This window comes from Drosophila arizonae, chromosome 2 (assembly GCF_054131065.1).
Source record: "Drosophila arizonae isolate 15081-1271.41 chromosome 2, UAZ_ARI_1.0, whole genome shotgun sequence".
NCBI classification, from domain to species: Eukaryota; Metazoa; Arthropoda; class Insecta; order Diptera; family Drosophilidae; genus Drosophila; species Drosophila arizonae.
The window spans coordinates 31,987,131-32,003,322 of NC_142922.1; the positions used below are offsets into that span (position 1 = coordinate 31,987,131).

Below are 16,192 nucleotides of genomic sequence, written 5' to 3' on the forward strand. Positions count from 1 at the left end.
AACACTTTCCAACACTACAACTATATAAGTTATCGGAATTTGTAATTACTTTCCCAATACTCACTGTACTGTTCCTTGTTAAATCTAAATTTAAAATATTGTGTATTATATTTATTGTATCGGTATTTTGCGTATCGGTGTGATACTCCGACGTTTCGTGTGGGTGCTACAATGATGTGAATGCCTTGTTATGTAGTTATGTTAAAGGGAAACTAACAGCATCACAACAGAGAGCATAGGGTATTTTGGCAGATTAAGTCCGAAATGAAACTTGGCTCCGGACTGTTGGACAAACAAGAGTTTTCAAGCGAGAGAGCGGAAGAACACCATGGGCTCGTTATTATTTTTTATTATTTTTAATTTGATTTTTTTGGTTTTTTACCTTATAAGAAAAATTATTGTTACACAAATTAAAGACGTATCTTTAGATAGAAAAGAAATCTAGTTATTCATCCTTGATTGCAGCTTATTGTCTATAATTAGATTAAGGAATTTCGGACATGAAGTACACTCTTCTTCTTTATTTTCAGTATAAATAATATAAAATATTCTGTTTATCATAGTTGACAACTAATTAAAAATTACCCTTTGTTTAATTCTGTTTATTAAGTCATATTGGGTATTCCAGTAATTATTCTATTGTCTAAATAATTGTTTTTTTTTTATCTGTATATTTTTTTTTTATCAAACTTGAATATAATTTACATATATATATATTAAACTATATTTAATATCTAGATATATTTATTGCTTTTTAAATTTTCTCGTTAGATGTTTATTTGTTAGAAGCAATATTTTAAATACAAATTTTTGTTATTAAATAAGGTATTGATTGTAAAATTTAAATCAATTGCATCAAGCTTTTCACTATTTAAATACTTTTATTACTCTACGTCACACGATTAATCCACGGCTTTTTGGCGTCCATTCAAGCCAGTGTCATTCGCCCATCGTCCGAGGAGAATTGTTCACCTTGTGTATTATTTTTATGTAAATTATCGACCGCATTTCATGCGCCGTTGTGGGATGCAAGCAGAAGCCGACACGGCCTGTCACACAGGCGACGTCGCAACGTGTATGTGTGTGTGTGGGTGTGTTGGAGTGGGGGAGGGGGGAGTAGGCAGTAAGTGGTTAATTCTACTTGCCTGCTGGCCATTTGTCGGGGGCCTCCGACTCAGACTCTGGCTTGGACTCTGACTCTGACTCGGACTCGGACTGCGGCGGCGACCCTAGGCCCAGTCCGCCTACAAGACAGACGCAAGGATATGCACACACACATATATTCTCATGCGTGCCATTACCAAGCAGGACATGCGACGGTGCGTGTGTGTATCTGTCTGTGCGGTCACGTATTCATTATCATTATCTTAATGAAGCGTTATGTAAGGTGCATTATAATTATGGATTTTTGCGGCTCGCATTCAGCGCCAACTAATGAAGAACTCTCAATGCCTCGACTGCTGCGACTGCAATGGCTTGGAGTCAATAAAATAAAAGTCATTAAGTGGGCATTACGAACCAGCTTTGATTTACCCAGTACACGATACACAGACACACATAAATATATAAAGATATATATATATATGTATATATATGTTGACTGCGTCTTCGATTGTGTCAATAAACTGTCAGGATATTACACAGGGTGACTCCCACTCTGTGGGCAGAGGCTTATAAAATGTACATGTATTGAATTATGGCGAAGCGAAACGAGTGTCCTGTCGTTTGAGGACTCATCGTCCATGTGCACCATGTGCATATCCATGTGAACAGATTTTGTGGAGCGCATTTGGTGAACAATTAAAATTAAAAATTCATACGCATTGGCAACTTGGCCCAGGACATATGCAACATGTTTGACAAGCCTGACACAAAATACAAAATACAAAACAACAAACACACCCACACTGAACCACAGAGGCATAAAAACACACAAAGAGAAAGAGAGAGAGAGAGAGAGAGAGGGAGAGAGAGAGCGAGATAGAGATAGGGACAGATTGAGAGCTTTTATATGAATATATTCCTGTTGTTGAGTGCATTTTGGTATTCCATTTAAATTTTTAATAATTTTCCAAATTGATGAGTGACAGTCAGTCGGACAGACAGGCAGAAGGCAGATAGACAGAATGGCTAAGAAGAGCTGGACTTGCCATTTTGATTTATTATTATATACGAAAAGGAGCAGCAGAGGCGACACAAGGCGACGCAAGGATAAATAAATTCGATTTGCTTTCAACTAGAAGTCTCAATGGAACTCTGAATGGGCAGCTCTGGAGCCGAGTTTAATTTACGCAAGCTGTGCCTTATTGTTGCTGAAAACACAAATAATTTAAATAATTTATGGCGCAAGGACATGCGCGCATGTCAGCAATTTCCGTTATACGCTTTGTCAATTCAAGTTCTGCTCGAGTGTGGGGGCCTGTCGCGCACAGACTCCGACAATTGGCAGAGAGACGGACTACGGCTCCCGCTGCAGTCTTCGACCTGTCAATCATAGTTTTCAGCGACAAGTCTGCCCTGTCGCGCAGATCCTTTAAGTGTGCCGGCAAATGGCAAACGGGTTATAAAAGACGCAGTGGGTCGTCGGTGCGCTGGGCTTCATGGAAATTCGCAGCAGCCTTTGTTGCCCAATGGAAATTCAATTCCAATTGGCAGTTGCTTGAACGCAATTTGATTTTCACTTTCAAGCTGGCCGAGCAAGCAGTCCTGCAGTTGACAGTTGACTGTCAAGAGACGAGCAGAGAAAGGAGAAACGAGAAGCGGGGCCGTACGCTTGTTTATCCATTGTAATTTATGCAATTAGCTCGATTAACAGGTTACGCCAGAGCACAACAACAGCCGTCGGCCCTGTCCCCGCCCCTCTCCCTAGCCATGTCTACGTGGGTGAAGGCTACACAGCCATTAGATCGATAGCATCAACGTAATCAACTGAATTGCGGCCAATTGTGCCATTATTTTAATTGGGCACATTGGCCGAGACATTTATTTAAATCAATTTGTGACCGAAATCATAATGCCAAAGTTTACTTTAAGCAGACAGCAATAAATGCATTGAAAAGGCTGTAAATCATACATGTTATGAATGGATATTTTGAAATGCTGTCTACTCTTATTATAGTGGTACGCATATTAGAGCTGCGAAGCGATCGAAAAGGACTGACAGGCATGAACATACAAATATAGAAAGGTCGTATACATGCCTGCTAGGTGCGAAAAAGATAGATAAGTGCCCAATGAACTGTGATCTATGACCCTGACCCTCAGCGATTAGAATAGTTCAGAGACGAATGCTGAGCCTTACAGACTCAGCGATAGATACACTAGATTTAAGCGATGAATTATGCATGAATCGGGGTATAAGAGCTCGGACTCAGAAGAATAGAGAAGATAGAGAATACTGTACAGAATACCATCACAGTCATTCAGGGACTCTGCCCTCTGTGGCTTCGATCGACTTTGTTTAGTTTTTCATACCATTTATATTCAATAAAGAATTTACAGCAAATTGAAGATGAACTAAACTTTCCAAGTAAAACTAAGTAAGATCAGTGGTAAAAATACTTTAAAAAAAATTTTTTTTTTTTAAACAATCTAAATAAGTTGACCATCCGACAATTTCTTGATCTCTATATCATTAACATCAAACAAATTCTATCGATCTATAGCTAAACTTCGTGGCCATCGAATCTCGCCATGGCGCTTTAAATGGTTTATATAATGGCTTATAATAGTTTATATAATTGAATGGCTTTAATTGCTCTATCACATGCACATTTATGCACACACTTAATAGCAGTATATTTAAAAGGTTCTTAGGAGTATATGAACACAAAGAAAAAAAACAAATTGCTCCAATGTAATATTGCGTTCAAAGCAAGCTGGATTGATTCATGCCTTAATGAATATGTTCGCTCTTTACATGCATTAAGACAAAGATCGTTAGTAAAATAAAACCTATTAAACAGGTTTTACAGAGTTGTCAGTATTCGACGAGCTCATCTGGCAACCCTAGAAGGTTGCCCATATTCGCCGAACCACTTTGAGCCTGTAGGACGTATTGCGCCCGCCTCACAAGATATATATCTCTCATCATAGCCAAACGTGGCTGGTTCCAGGGTATTGCCGTAGCTGCTCTCGCACACCCTTTCGCTGTTTCGCTGTCAATCGCTGTTGTCATGCCAACAGTCATAACGATTTTTGTTGGCCTGGCCAAAACAAGCTAGCAGCAACGAGGGCTAGCACAAGCTCGCTCGCCCGCTCGTCTGCTGTTGCTAGCACGAAGGACTTGTGGCTAAGACACGCAAATAAAAAAATAAATGAAAATAAAAATAAAAATAAAGGAAAAACTGAAATACCTCGACATTGCTAGGAGACGCGTTTGGCGCTGGGGCCCAAACAACAAACACGCGTTGCCCTGGCACGACAGTTGGCAATTGGACGCAGTGGCAAATGGCAGCAGTGGCAGTGGCGAGTGTTATGTAAAGCTATGCGAATACCAAATAAAATACCAACATTTGAATACCAGCAGCGAAATACTAGACACGCGTAATAACACAAAATGGTGACGTAATCATGCCCATGTCGATGGATGCACAGCTATTGAGACTATGCTAGGCGAAAATGTCCTTGGGCCAAAAGATTTACAAAATCAAAAATTTTACGCAAAAATTCTGCCATCAACTGGCCAGAAAGTTCCGCAAGGATGCGCATCTAGGTGAACGATTTGACTAAGTGAAAAAAAAAGAAAAGAGAAAAGAGAAAAGAAACCAAAATAAGTAGAGGAAGCAGAAACTGAAACTCGGCGAATTTCATAAAACATTCATCAAGTTGCAAAATTAAGTAAATAACATTTGCATTTCGCGTGGCAGAACAAAGTTGTAAAAAAGAAGAGATATTATATATGTACATATCAAAAGTGAAGTGAAAGGACATTCGTGTGTCCTGGCGCAGCGCCGCGTATACGTGGCTTATTGACGCGCGTCGCCTGGCAACGCGTCGTGCGGCCAAACAAAGTAAGTAAAAATATGGCAGGAGTAGTATGGCCAGCATATAATTATAGACAGCGGGGGAGGGGGCTAGCTACTGTACTATGTACATACTATATAAGCGCACGTACCTACCTGCTGCGGTGCAGGGTGTGCGTAGGGCGAGGGGGGTCAGACACTGCCAGCAATTTACTCGATTTGTTTAATCGATTTTTACTGCCAGGCGTTGGCCTGCCATGGTTTGGCTCGACGCGAAGCGACTTGGCTTATGCCGGGTGGAGCTGTGGGGGGCAGCGAGTGTGTGGGAGGGTGTCTGGTTTTCCAAATTGCCTTTATTATAGATAAATATGGGCGATTTAGTGGCCCGCACGCAACTTCCACTCGGCCAGAGCCAACAGCAAACACCAAGACGACTCCAGCCAAGCGTCATAAACCATGCGCCGCTGGCTCTCAGATTTATAGGCGCCACGCTCTCGACTATTAATAATAATAACAAAAAGAAATAAATACAACAAAAATGCAAAGCAAAAAGGCGAACAAAGTAGTAAAAAATGCAGTAACAAATTAACATAATTGCTTGGCTGCTGGCTCTCGCGTTAACCCCGCAGTCGGACGGGGCTCATCATGGAACGCTGAAGGTACTTGCAAAAAGTTGAACATTTGAACAGTTAGACGGACTTTTAGAACTTTCACGAGCCACCAACAACAGCAAAATTAACTCTTGGCAAGAATTTAAGCTCGAAATTATTATGCCCTCACTTTACATAAGCTCGCTTAAGCGATAAAAACAAAAAACAAAAAAAAAAAAAACATGATAAACGGATTTTCGGGCCTTTATTTATGAGCGAGGGGAAAATATTTAAAGCAGTTCACATTCTTAATTACTTTTGCAGTAGTTCGATTTAATATAAACGTTTTGAACTCCATATGAATTTAGCTTTCCTTTCAAGTGGACTTTAATATTATAATTAATTATGATTTTATTGTGAAAGATATTCACTTTATGACTTTACCAGCTATTATAGCTTTTTCAAAAAGTATATTAAAATCGAATGCATAATTATTTTTATCGATTTATTATTAATTATGTCTCTCATTAATAATTCAATTAACTAATTTAGCAATTCAATAAAAATGTATCTAGTTATACCTAACAGATATTGTAATTAAAATTGAGTAAGACATAATGAGAGAGACGATGCAAGAGAGAGTGAGGGAGAGAGAGTGAGAGACAGCGAGAGAGAGAGAGAGAGAGAGAGAGATAGAGCAGATAGTGAAAAAGGAAGCACAAAATAACTGGATAGATAATTGTAGAAAGGGATATAGAGAGAAGGAGTGAGTACGAGAGAGAGAGAGAGAGAGAGAGAGAGAGAGAGAGAGAGAGAGATATATAGGAATAGTAAATGTAAACTAATTAAAATAAACTAAATCATAAATAAATGTGAGAGACAATTTATAGCTGCTTCTCAATATGAAATAAATGAATGTCAAATAATCTCATTAATACTTTAAAGCAATACTTAGATTTTCATCATGAGTCCACACTATATGCACAGAACTAAATGTATCAAAATTAAACAAAGAAAGCCACGATTAACTAACAACTTACTAAGAGAAAAGCTCTGTATTTAATGAGAGCTTTTACCGTATTCATTTTACGTATTCAGTTGTAACCATTTATTCTTTTTTTTTTTTCATTTACCCCGTTTGCCACTTAGAACAGCAACTGTGGTAAGGGCAGCGGCACGCTGTACAGCCTTTGCAGAGTGCATTTCATGCCACGCCCCCTCCCCCCCCCCCCCCTCACACTCTGTTTCTTTTTATTGCTGTCCCTCTCAGTCGCAATTGTAGTTGTTTGCGGGCAAACAGAGTTGGAGAAAAGTGCAAAAATATTTTGCTTCTGCTCTTCATGGTCTGTCAATTAACACGCCTTTTGCATTTATTCAATACAAATCGAGAGGCAGCTCGAGGGAACGGATGGATGGGCCAGCTGAAGCATACCTGTATATAAAATTAGTTTTTCAAAAATGGCCAACTGCCCAGGGAATGAGCCGATGGTATATATATATATATATATATATATATATATATATATATATATATATATATATATATATATATATATATATATATATATATATATATATATATATATATATATATATGCACATACATATTCTTTCAGTTCATTCTCTGTACTCAGTTCATTACACACTCAAACAAATCCTTGAAAGGCGTCCTGGAGCCGTGCCCGGTCCATTTCCATAAAAGTAAACGAAAGACGTGAAATGGGCAAAAACTGAAAAATGCCTGCAAGAAAATGTTGCACAGCTGCGAAGCATCACAGCTTGCGAAAGAAAGAGAGGGAGAGAGAGAGAGAGAGAGAGATAGAGAGAGAGATCTTGGTATATTTAAAACAAGTAAAGGCCATACAGTTGAAACTGCTTGACTAGCAGATGCCCTGTATCGGGTGACTAGCAGTATACCACTTATTCAAAAATATATATAGATAGTCAGAGAGAGCTTAAATTTACTCTAAATAAACCCATATTAAAATCATTAATTATTTCAAATATAGCCTGTAAATAAAGGAAATCGAAAGGTAACTAAGCTTAATTTTAGTTCGATAATGACTAAAAACTATTTCGAATCAAACTCCAAGTCTAAAGTCTGCAGTTTGCCTCTCTTGTTCCGAGGATCTGCAATGAAAGTGATCTGAAATATATCAAATGAAGCATTACACACTCGTTGGTCGACTTCAATGTGGGCTCAGGGTATAAGCGATACACACGAAGAAGGACGCGAAGCTGACGTGTGTGTGCGTGAGTATTTCGGGCTTAAAGTGTTTTAGCCGGGCCTAAAAGACTGACTGTCGACTGCCTGGCAATGTTTTTCTCCAAATTGCATCGCACAAAAACGGCACGTAGACGTCCTGAGTGGTGTGCGTGTGTGCATGTGTGTGATGGTGTGTGTACATGCAGAAGTAGACATGTTATAGAGTTTCACATATAAATCGAGTCTCTTCTCGCTGCAAGAGCAGCAATAGCAGCAGTAGCAGCAGCAGCTAGCAGTCTCTCACAATGTGCTGTGCATTTGAGATGGGGCCGAAAATTGGGCTGCACAGAAGGCTTAAACAAGCTGCCAGCTATTAGCCATGCAGCTAGCAGAAGTAGCAGGAGGAGTGACTGCATAGGCGCAGACAAGCAATTTCCTTTCAACAGCAAAGGGAAAACGAAATACAGAATACGAAATACGCCATACAATATACATACATACATACATATATATATATATATATATATATATATATATATATATATATATATATATATATATATATATATATATATATATATATATATATATATATATATATATATATATATATATATATATATATATATATCTGTATAAAAATATATTTATGTGCGAATATATGATGCACAGGGCACGTATTCTCGCTTGCAGTGGAGCAAGTGAAAGACACTACTAGACTACTACTCTAGATTTCGTGACTTCTAGCTGAAGACTTCAATTTGTAGCACAAATGCATATGTAGATATAGCAGACACACGCACACACAAAGACGGAGACAGACATACATATATGTGTGTTTGTCTCTCTGTCTGGCTGTCTGGCTGTCTGACTGTGTGACTGTGTGCCACGTGCAATCAGCGTGGAGTTCGACTTGGAGTGGCTGCTGCTGCTGTTGCTGCTGAAGCGACGGAGCTAGCAAGGCAATCCCGGCAAGCGCAAGGATGACAGGGAATGCTCCCGGAATTGGTAGCCAAACAAATTGGGTCAAAGTTCAAATGGGATAAAAAATCAACATGGAAATGCAGCAGTTAACCCCCTGAGCCCGCGCTGGCCCACGCCCCTGTGCAGACAGCAGACAGCAGACTGCAGACGGCGGACAGAGGACAGCGGACAGCTCAGAAGGAAGCCTTTTCAGTGCTTGCTTGCTTGCAAAAACTTAAACATCTCCATTTTAATTGACAGCCTGTCGATGTTGGCTCAAAGCTCGAATGTTGGCCAGCACTTGAGTTTATTGTGACTATGCACAGGAATATAGCTGCAAATTATGGGCAGCCAGCTTTTCCCCAGCTGCCTTCCTTTTAGCTTTATTTTCCTTTTATTGAGTTGCTGCTCCGACTCTTCACTGCATGCACAGGCACAAAGTGTGCTGAGAATACTTAAAAACCCGCCACATATTGCCAGAGCACAGCAAATTGCCTTTAGCGCCAGCTACATACGAGTATGTGTACCTATGCATGTATAGGGGGATGGGTACCATACATGTTTTACCTACACAACCGGCTTAAAGCTTATCTCAGCTTTTAGCGGCTTTTTCGACAGCGAAGCGTAAGCCCAATGAGCGTAAGAGGCCATAATATATTTTGGTAAAAATACTAGATACTAAATGTGAATATGTTTAATGTATTATTATATATTAAGCAATATAAGTTATATATAAGAGAGGAATATTTTTAGATGAAATAAAGGCTTAATTTTATCTTCATCTGTCATTCATTAAACAGATTGTAATAACGTGCATAAAACATATTTGTATTGTATTTTATATACGGATGGCATCATATAAATTAAAATTACTATTATTTTTTTTTTTTGTGGGTTGAGGTAGGAAAAAATGCTTTATGCACCGTCAGTCAGGTCGTCACTCTGACCGGTGTGTCGGACTGCATGGCTGCTTACCGACTAAAAAATCCACCTCTTCTGGGGCTCGAGACCACCTTGGAACCAGAAGTTATCCCGCATTAACCTTCAAGGTGGAGCCCCATATTGTGCTCTAAATGAGCGTTGCCCTCTGTGTGCCTGCCTGTGTGCCAGGTCATAGTTCTTCCGCCGAAGAACCTTTTAGGCGAAGTCATAGACATTTTTCCAAGCATCTATGCTACTGCACGTTTGCTGTACTAATGTCTCTACTTTGACTTCAGCGACTGTTTCTGCCACGTCGATTCTTTCTTCCGACCACCTGTTGCAGTTGAAGAAAGTGTGTTCTGCATCGTCCATTGCACTTTCGCAGTAAATACAGCTGGATTCAGCAGTTTTCCCCATCTTATTTAGATACTTTCGAAAGTATCCATGTCCGGAGAGTAGTTGTGTCAAATAGAACGACGTTTCACCGTGTTTTCTATTTATCCACTTCTCTAGATCGCGGATTATTCTAGCGGTCCATCTTCCTTACCTTTCGCATGACCATCTCGCCTTCCACGAGACTATGGTTTGCTGTCGTACACTCTTTGCCGCCTGTTCTGAGAATTCTCCTCTTTGCCGTTTAAAATTACATTTACTTTAACATTTGTATTATTATTATTAATATTTTTCAACCTCATTTTACAATAATTTTTCAGTAAAAAAATAATTATAATTATAGTTTTATTGTATTTTGTATCTGAAATCAAAACGAAATATTTAAAATATTTAGTAATACTTATATTTATTTTTCAATTCCATTCACCACTGATATATTCATATATGAAAATAATCCTAAAGCATTAACATATTTATTTCATAAATATGTTAGTAGGCATACATTAACAGTACTTCGTAGAAGCTTTATCATAATAGGGTAGTAGACGAATAAAAATAAGAGGAGGAGCGTTATGGTCAACTATCGGTAGTTGGCTTTCAATGTAATCGATAGTTGACCCTAGCGTTGGAGATTATAACCGATAGTGGAATTGGTACAAGAAAAAATTAATTGAAGAAGAGAGAGCGATCAAATTAAAATAATCAAAATAATCTTAAATTAAGTATTCAAGAATATTTATATTATATCAAGTATGTTATTTAAAAAGGTTCGATCAATCATTAAAATAAGACTGAATTAAGTCTATAAATAGTGATTTTTATTATATTAAGCATATATATTGTATTTGCAAATCAGTTATCAACTCATTGCTTAATTAAATTGAATTTCATCTTAGTTGCAATGGGGTCAGGGTCTGAACTAAAGGCAGATCAACTTTTTTTTGTCCGGCTTCTTTGTGTTGGTTTTAGTCAGCTCTCGACTTTTTGGCTCCAGTTTATTGAAATGATTTTGATATTGCCATGAGCCGAGCTTTCTTTTACGGTTCCATCGCAATAAGAATCAATTGGCAGCATCAACCTTTACTGTGCCATGAGCTGCCTCTTTGCATAGCGCAGCAGGCGAGCCTCCTGCCACCCCTCCCCTGACACCTTTTGTTTGTTTGTTGTGCTTGGAATTTTGTACATTGGCCGGCGCTGTGCGACTAAATTGGCTTAGAAAATTGAGCCTCCACTTTGGTGGCAGTACGGACAACAGCAACAGCAACAACAACAACAACAACAGCAGTTGTAGTTGTAGCTGCCACAGCAGCAACAATTGCTGCAGCGTGCGGTCCCTGAGGTTGTTCCTGCTTTAAAATGCAACTCTGTGTTTGCCACTGTGGCGGATTTCATTAAAGATTTACACAACATATGGTAAATTTTGCTCAGTGTAGCAAACAACAACAGCAACAGAAACAGCAAAAACTCAGAGTGTAAAGCTGACATTGTTTTCCGAGAGCCACATAAAGGGGGATCTGAAAAGGAGTCGCCTCTATTCAGTTGGGGGCTCTTTGCTGTGGCGTTGTAATAAAATTAGTTACTACCAAGCTGTTGTTGTTGTTGTTGTTATTGTTGTTTTGGTTGCAACAGCAGCAGCAGCAGTTGGGCCTTTGCATAAATGCAGCAAAGGAATTTAGGAGTGCCAAAACGAAATTTACAACAATGCCGCCAAAGGGCGGGCCACAACATGTTTAGAAGGCTTTGTTGGCGTTTTTTTTTTTATACCCTGAACCCATTGAAAATGGGAAATCAGGGTATAATGGTTTTGTTAAAAGTATGTAACAGGCAGAAGGAGGCGTGGCAGACCCCAAAAAGTATATATATTCTTGATCAGGGCGACGAGCTGAGTTGATTTGGCCCTGTCCGTCTGTCTGTCCGTCCGTCCGTCCGTCCGTCCGTCCGTCCGTCCGTCCGTATGTATGAACGCGTCGATTTCAGAAGATATAGGAGCTAGAGACTTCAAATTTTTTTTAAAATGTCCGTAATTACAGCGCGCATATCAAGTTTATCATTAAAAATCGATAACTCATCCCGATCTTTTTTTATCGATAAAAAACCTTATCGAAAACCAGTTATAAAATTATATCTTCTACACCCTTATTGCTAGAGTCTCCAAATTTTTAATGTATGCTTATATGCAATTTATACAATTTCGGTTTTTGTTAAAATTTACCCCCACCCTTAAATTCACCCCCTCACCATCACTTTTGTAAAAAGCGTATTTCAAATACTAGAGACTTGGGCTTTGGAATATACACACATATTCACCATATCATTAAGATCGTATGTCTATAAAAGAAATTATTTAACAAATAAATTCTCATAATATTGCCCACACTGCAGCGCAGCCCAAGCGCAGTCGCTGCTTACTGCGCAGTTAGCAGAGCGCAGGCTTATGCGTGCGTGTGGATGCATGTGTATGTATGTGTGCATAAAAGAAGTGCAGAATGATTAGAATATCAGCTTGGAGGGTTCAGGGTGTCTCCTAGTCGAGCAGTCTCGACTGGAGCTTTCTTACTTGTTTTTTTTTTTATTTGTATTCTTTTTTTGGCCTATTGAGCATAGTGATTGTGAGTGTGTGTGTCTGTGTGTGTGGTGCAACAAGCGAACAAAATGAGCTCCGTGGCTGCTCTAGCGGCAACAACAAGCAAATTGAATTGCGGACCAGGTGTCAAGGGGGTGGCGGGGCTTCGAGCTGCTAATTGCCAAAGTAATTTAGCAAAGAGCAACCGGACAATGGCCACTGGAATAACTGCAATTAGTTGGACCATTGAGTAGCTGGGAGACACGGAGAGCTAAATTTAAAGCTGACTGAAGCGAAATATATACAAAATTAATCAAATTGGGAGTGAGAGAGAGAGACACAGAGAGAGAGAGTGGGAGAGTGTGGGAGAGAGATGGACGTACGACTAGTATTGCAGCAGTGAAAATCAAAGATAAATTGAATTGAATCGCAAGAAGCGCATTTTGCAATTGCATTGAAATAAAACTAAAAGCTAAAAAGAGAGCGAGAGATAAAGGGTGAGCTAGAGAGAGAGAGAGAGAGAGAGAGAGAGGCAAGAGGCTCTCCTGCTCCTGCCCGAGGGTGCTCAAAAGTGAGCCAAAAAGGTCGAAAGCTGCAGCAGCAGCTGCTGCTGCTGTTCCTCAACTGCTCGTAGCTTCTCTTATTGAATGCATCAATTTGGAGCCATCGCAATCAAGTATTTGGGTTTGTTTTGGAACTGCTTCTTCTTCTTCTTCTTCTTGCCACTTTAATCAGAAATACTCTGATAATACGCTAAAGCTTAATATTTATCTGATTCGATTTATCCACATCTCTTATTTACAGACTTCAACTGGAGCCAGAGCACTGAATGTAACTGCGACATTTCTTTTGGAAAGGTGAGTAGCACAGACATCATACATATGTATGTCTTCATTTCTATTAAGCGAAGTAGTCTAAAATTATACTATTTGCCATCCATTTTCTGTTCATAATTTTTTTATTCACATATAAGTAGCGAAAAAATATAATAAATGTATATCATAATGCGACTTTTTCAACCTTTTTTTTTTTTTTTTTTTTTTTTTTTTTTTTTTTTGGCTGAGGTAAAAATGCTTTATGCACCGTCAGTCAGGTTGTCGCTGTGGCTGGTGTGTCGGACTGCATGACTGCTTACCGACTAAAAAACCTCCTCTGCAAGGGCTCAATTCCAATTTGGAGCCAGGAGTTATCCCATTGACCTTCAAAGTGGAGCCCTCGAATATGCTCCAACTGAGCATTGCCATCTATCCGTGTGCCCTGCTCAGGTCACACTTGTTCCACTGCGAAGTCACAGACAGACAAATAATTAAATAGTAATAAGGAGCAGAAAAATCCAACTATTGTTGTTGTAATAAGTTTGTTACTGTTACTCCTCTTACTATTACTACTATTCCCCTACCGCTACATTTATTGCTAGTATATTACTGATACTAGTATTGGCATGATTTCTGATATTCTCCTACAGTGTTTACCCCATTACTATTATTCATTTTTAACTATTTCTATAGCAACACAAATATTCCTACTATTGCAATAGATAATATTACATTACTATTATATACTATTATTGTTTTTCCTCCTACTAATACGACAATTTCTATTACTAATACACTCAATACTATTTATTCTATCCTAACTTGCACTACTCCTTTACTACTACTATTCCTACTCATTATACTTTTTACTAGTAATACTACTTACTAGTACTCTATTACTACATTACTATTATTAATGTTATGACCACGGCAATATTTACAATCTTTCCTTCTTCGCATACTACTAAATATACCTATTTTAGAGAGTATGCCAAAGTGCTGCGACTCTAAGATTTATTTTTGCACTAATTCATTTACTTCCCCCACTAACATTTATAGAGATATTACTACTCCCACTGTAATTACTACCAAGCTTCACTGGAATCACATCATTACATTATATCTCAACTATTTATTAATGTCCCTAGCATATTTAAGTATGTATAATCTTACATATATATTCAAAGATGCTTATGACAATGACAATTAAGGCATGCTCCTTTTAACAGATTAAATGTGCATAAGTTGACAAGATTAACTGCAAATTAATGAAATGAATTAACTCTGAGCACTCGAGCCGAAATTAGTATTCATTGATTACCCTGAAATTTGAGATGTATAGACGATTATGCATAATGTTTAGAAAGTCCTCTTGACTTTATTGAATTGAAAAACAGTTTGAGCAACTATTTTGATTATTGCTAACGGCACTTGACTACCATAAGCTGAATATCTGATAAATCTGGGCACTGCAGCCGGCTTCGACTGTTGACTATTCAATGCAGTTGCAAATCGAGACAAAGAGTCGCAATTATCTGAGCTGGTGGCGTGTTTGGCTCTCACGTCTGTCAGCTCTTGAGATTGAAATCGCTGCATTGGCATGCATCGGCATAAGCTGCACTCAGCATAGCCGACGCGACGCTCGTCTCGTAGGTAAAACGCAGTAATTAATTTAATCACATTTAAGCAGAGCCGAAACACATATAAATTAATTTACATTGAATGGCGCTGCAATTAAGCGCAAGCGGCTTCGCGTTTTGATATTTTAATCTCGCATGCAAATTGCGCAGGAAATCATAAATTACAAAAACAAGCGACAGATACGGATAAACAGATACAGATGCAGATGCAGTCGCAGTTAGACGCATGTGTGCGATAGATGTGTGGCCAGGTCGAAAAACCGCAAGTCAAATGACCGAGAGAGCCGCTCCAAAAGTCGAGGAGTGCGACGACTGCACAAATGATTCACTCGACAAGCCGCATTATTTCAATTGGCCATTAAGTGAAACCCTCTCGCAGCGGCCAAGTGCGTGGGGCTTAGCCATGTCAGCGGCAGTCGGGCCTACGGCCAAGAAGAACCCGTCTAATGTTTTGGCTTAGTTCGGCTTTGCGCTGAGCCACGCGTCACTTAGCTAAATTCAAATGTGGTCGCAGTTCTCCAGACACGAATCACACACATTGCAGCAGCAGCAGCAGCAGAGGTGGCAGCAGCGGCATCAGTGGCAGAAACCCCGTGGCGCTGTTGCCACAAATTGTTGCACGTTTCGCTGACCAGTCAAGCGAAGTTCAATTTCGTTGCCATTCGCTGCCCGCTGGGGCTGGGGCTGCTCCACATACAGATCTAATGGCACTGCGAATCAGCGAGCGGCCAATTGCCCAAATGTGCGTTTCAATCACACAGCAAATTATCCAAATACCAGACTCACATTCAAAATTGCAAAGACCCAATGCAATCGTAGACTGGCCACAGAAAGTGTTCCCTCCCCTCTCTAATAGTTACAGCTAACCTTCACTTTAACACAATAACAAATATAATAAGATTTTCCCAGAGTCTGTAATGATTACATTTATCTACAAAATGTAAAATTAATATAAGAGTTAAAGACTTTATATCAATTACAAATATCTTGGCCACTGGACATAGACAAAATCATATTGAAATTGCAGGCCAATAGGAATTAAAAGCTACTACTATAGCTAAGTATCGATTATACTAAAGTGGTATAATCGATACTGAAGGAGATAGTCATCGATAGTTGGCAATTAATTGGAATATG

The 16,192-nt window shown here is 39.1% G+C and overlaps 1 long non-coding RNA gene across 1 annotated transcript in view; it reads left to right on the forward strand.

Annotated features, from left to right (window-relative positions):
* The window catches only part of LOC108621279 (uncharacterized), a 45,764-nt gene that overhangs the window by 11,025 nt on the left and 18,547 nt on the right, over nt 1–16,192 (forward strand). The window contains exon 2 of the long non-coding RNA XR_001916413.2: nt 13,405–13,457. This is a non-coding gene — a long non-coding RNA (uncharacterized LOC108621279). The remainder of the gene's footprint in view (nt 1–13,404; nt 13,458–16,192) is intronic.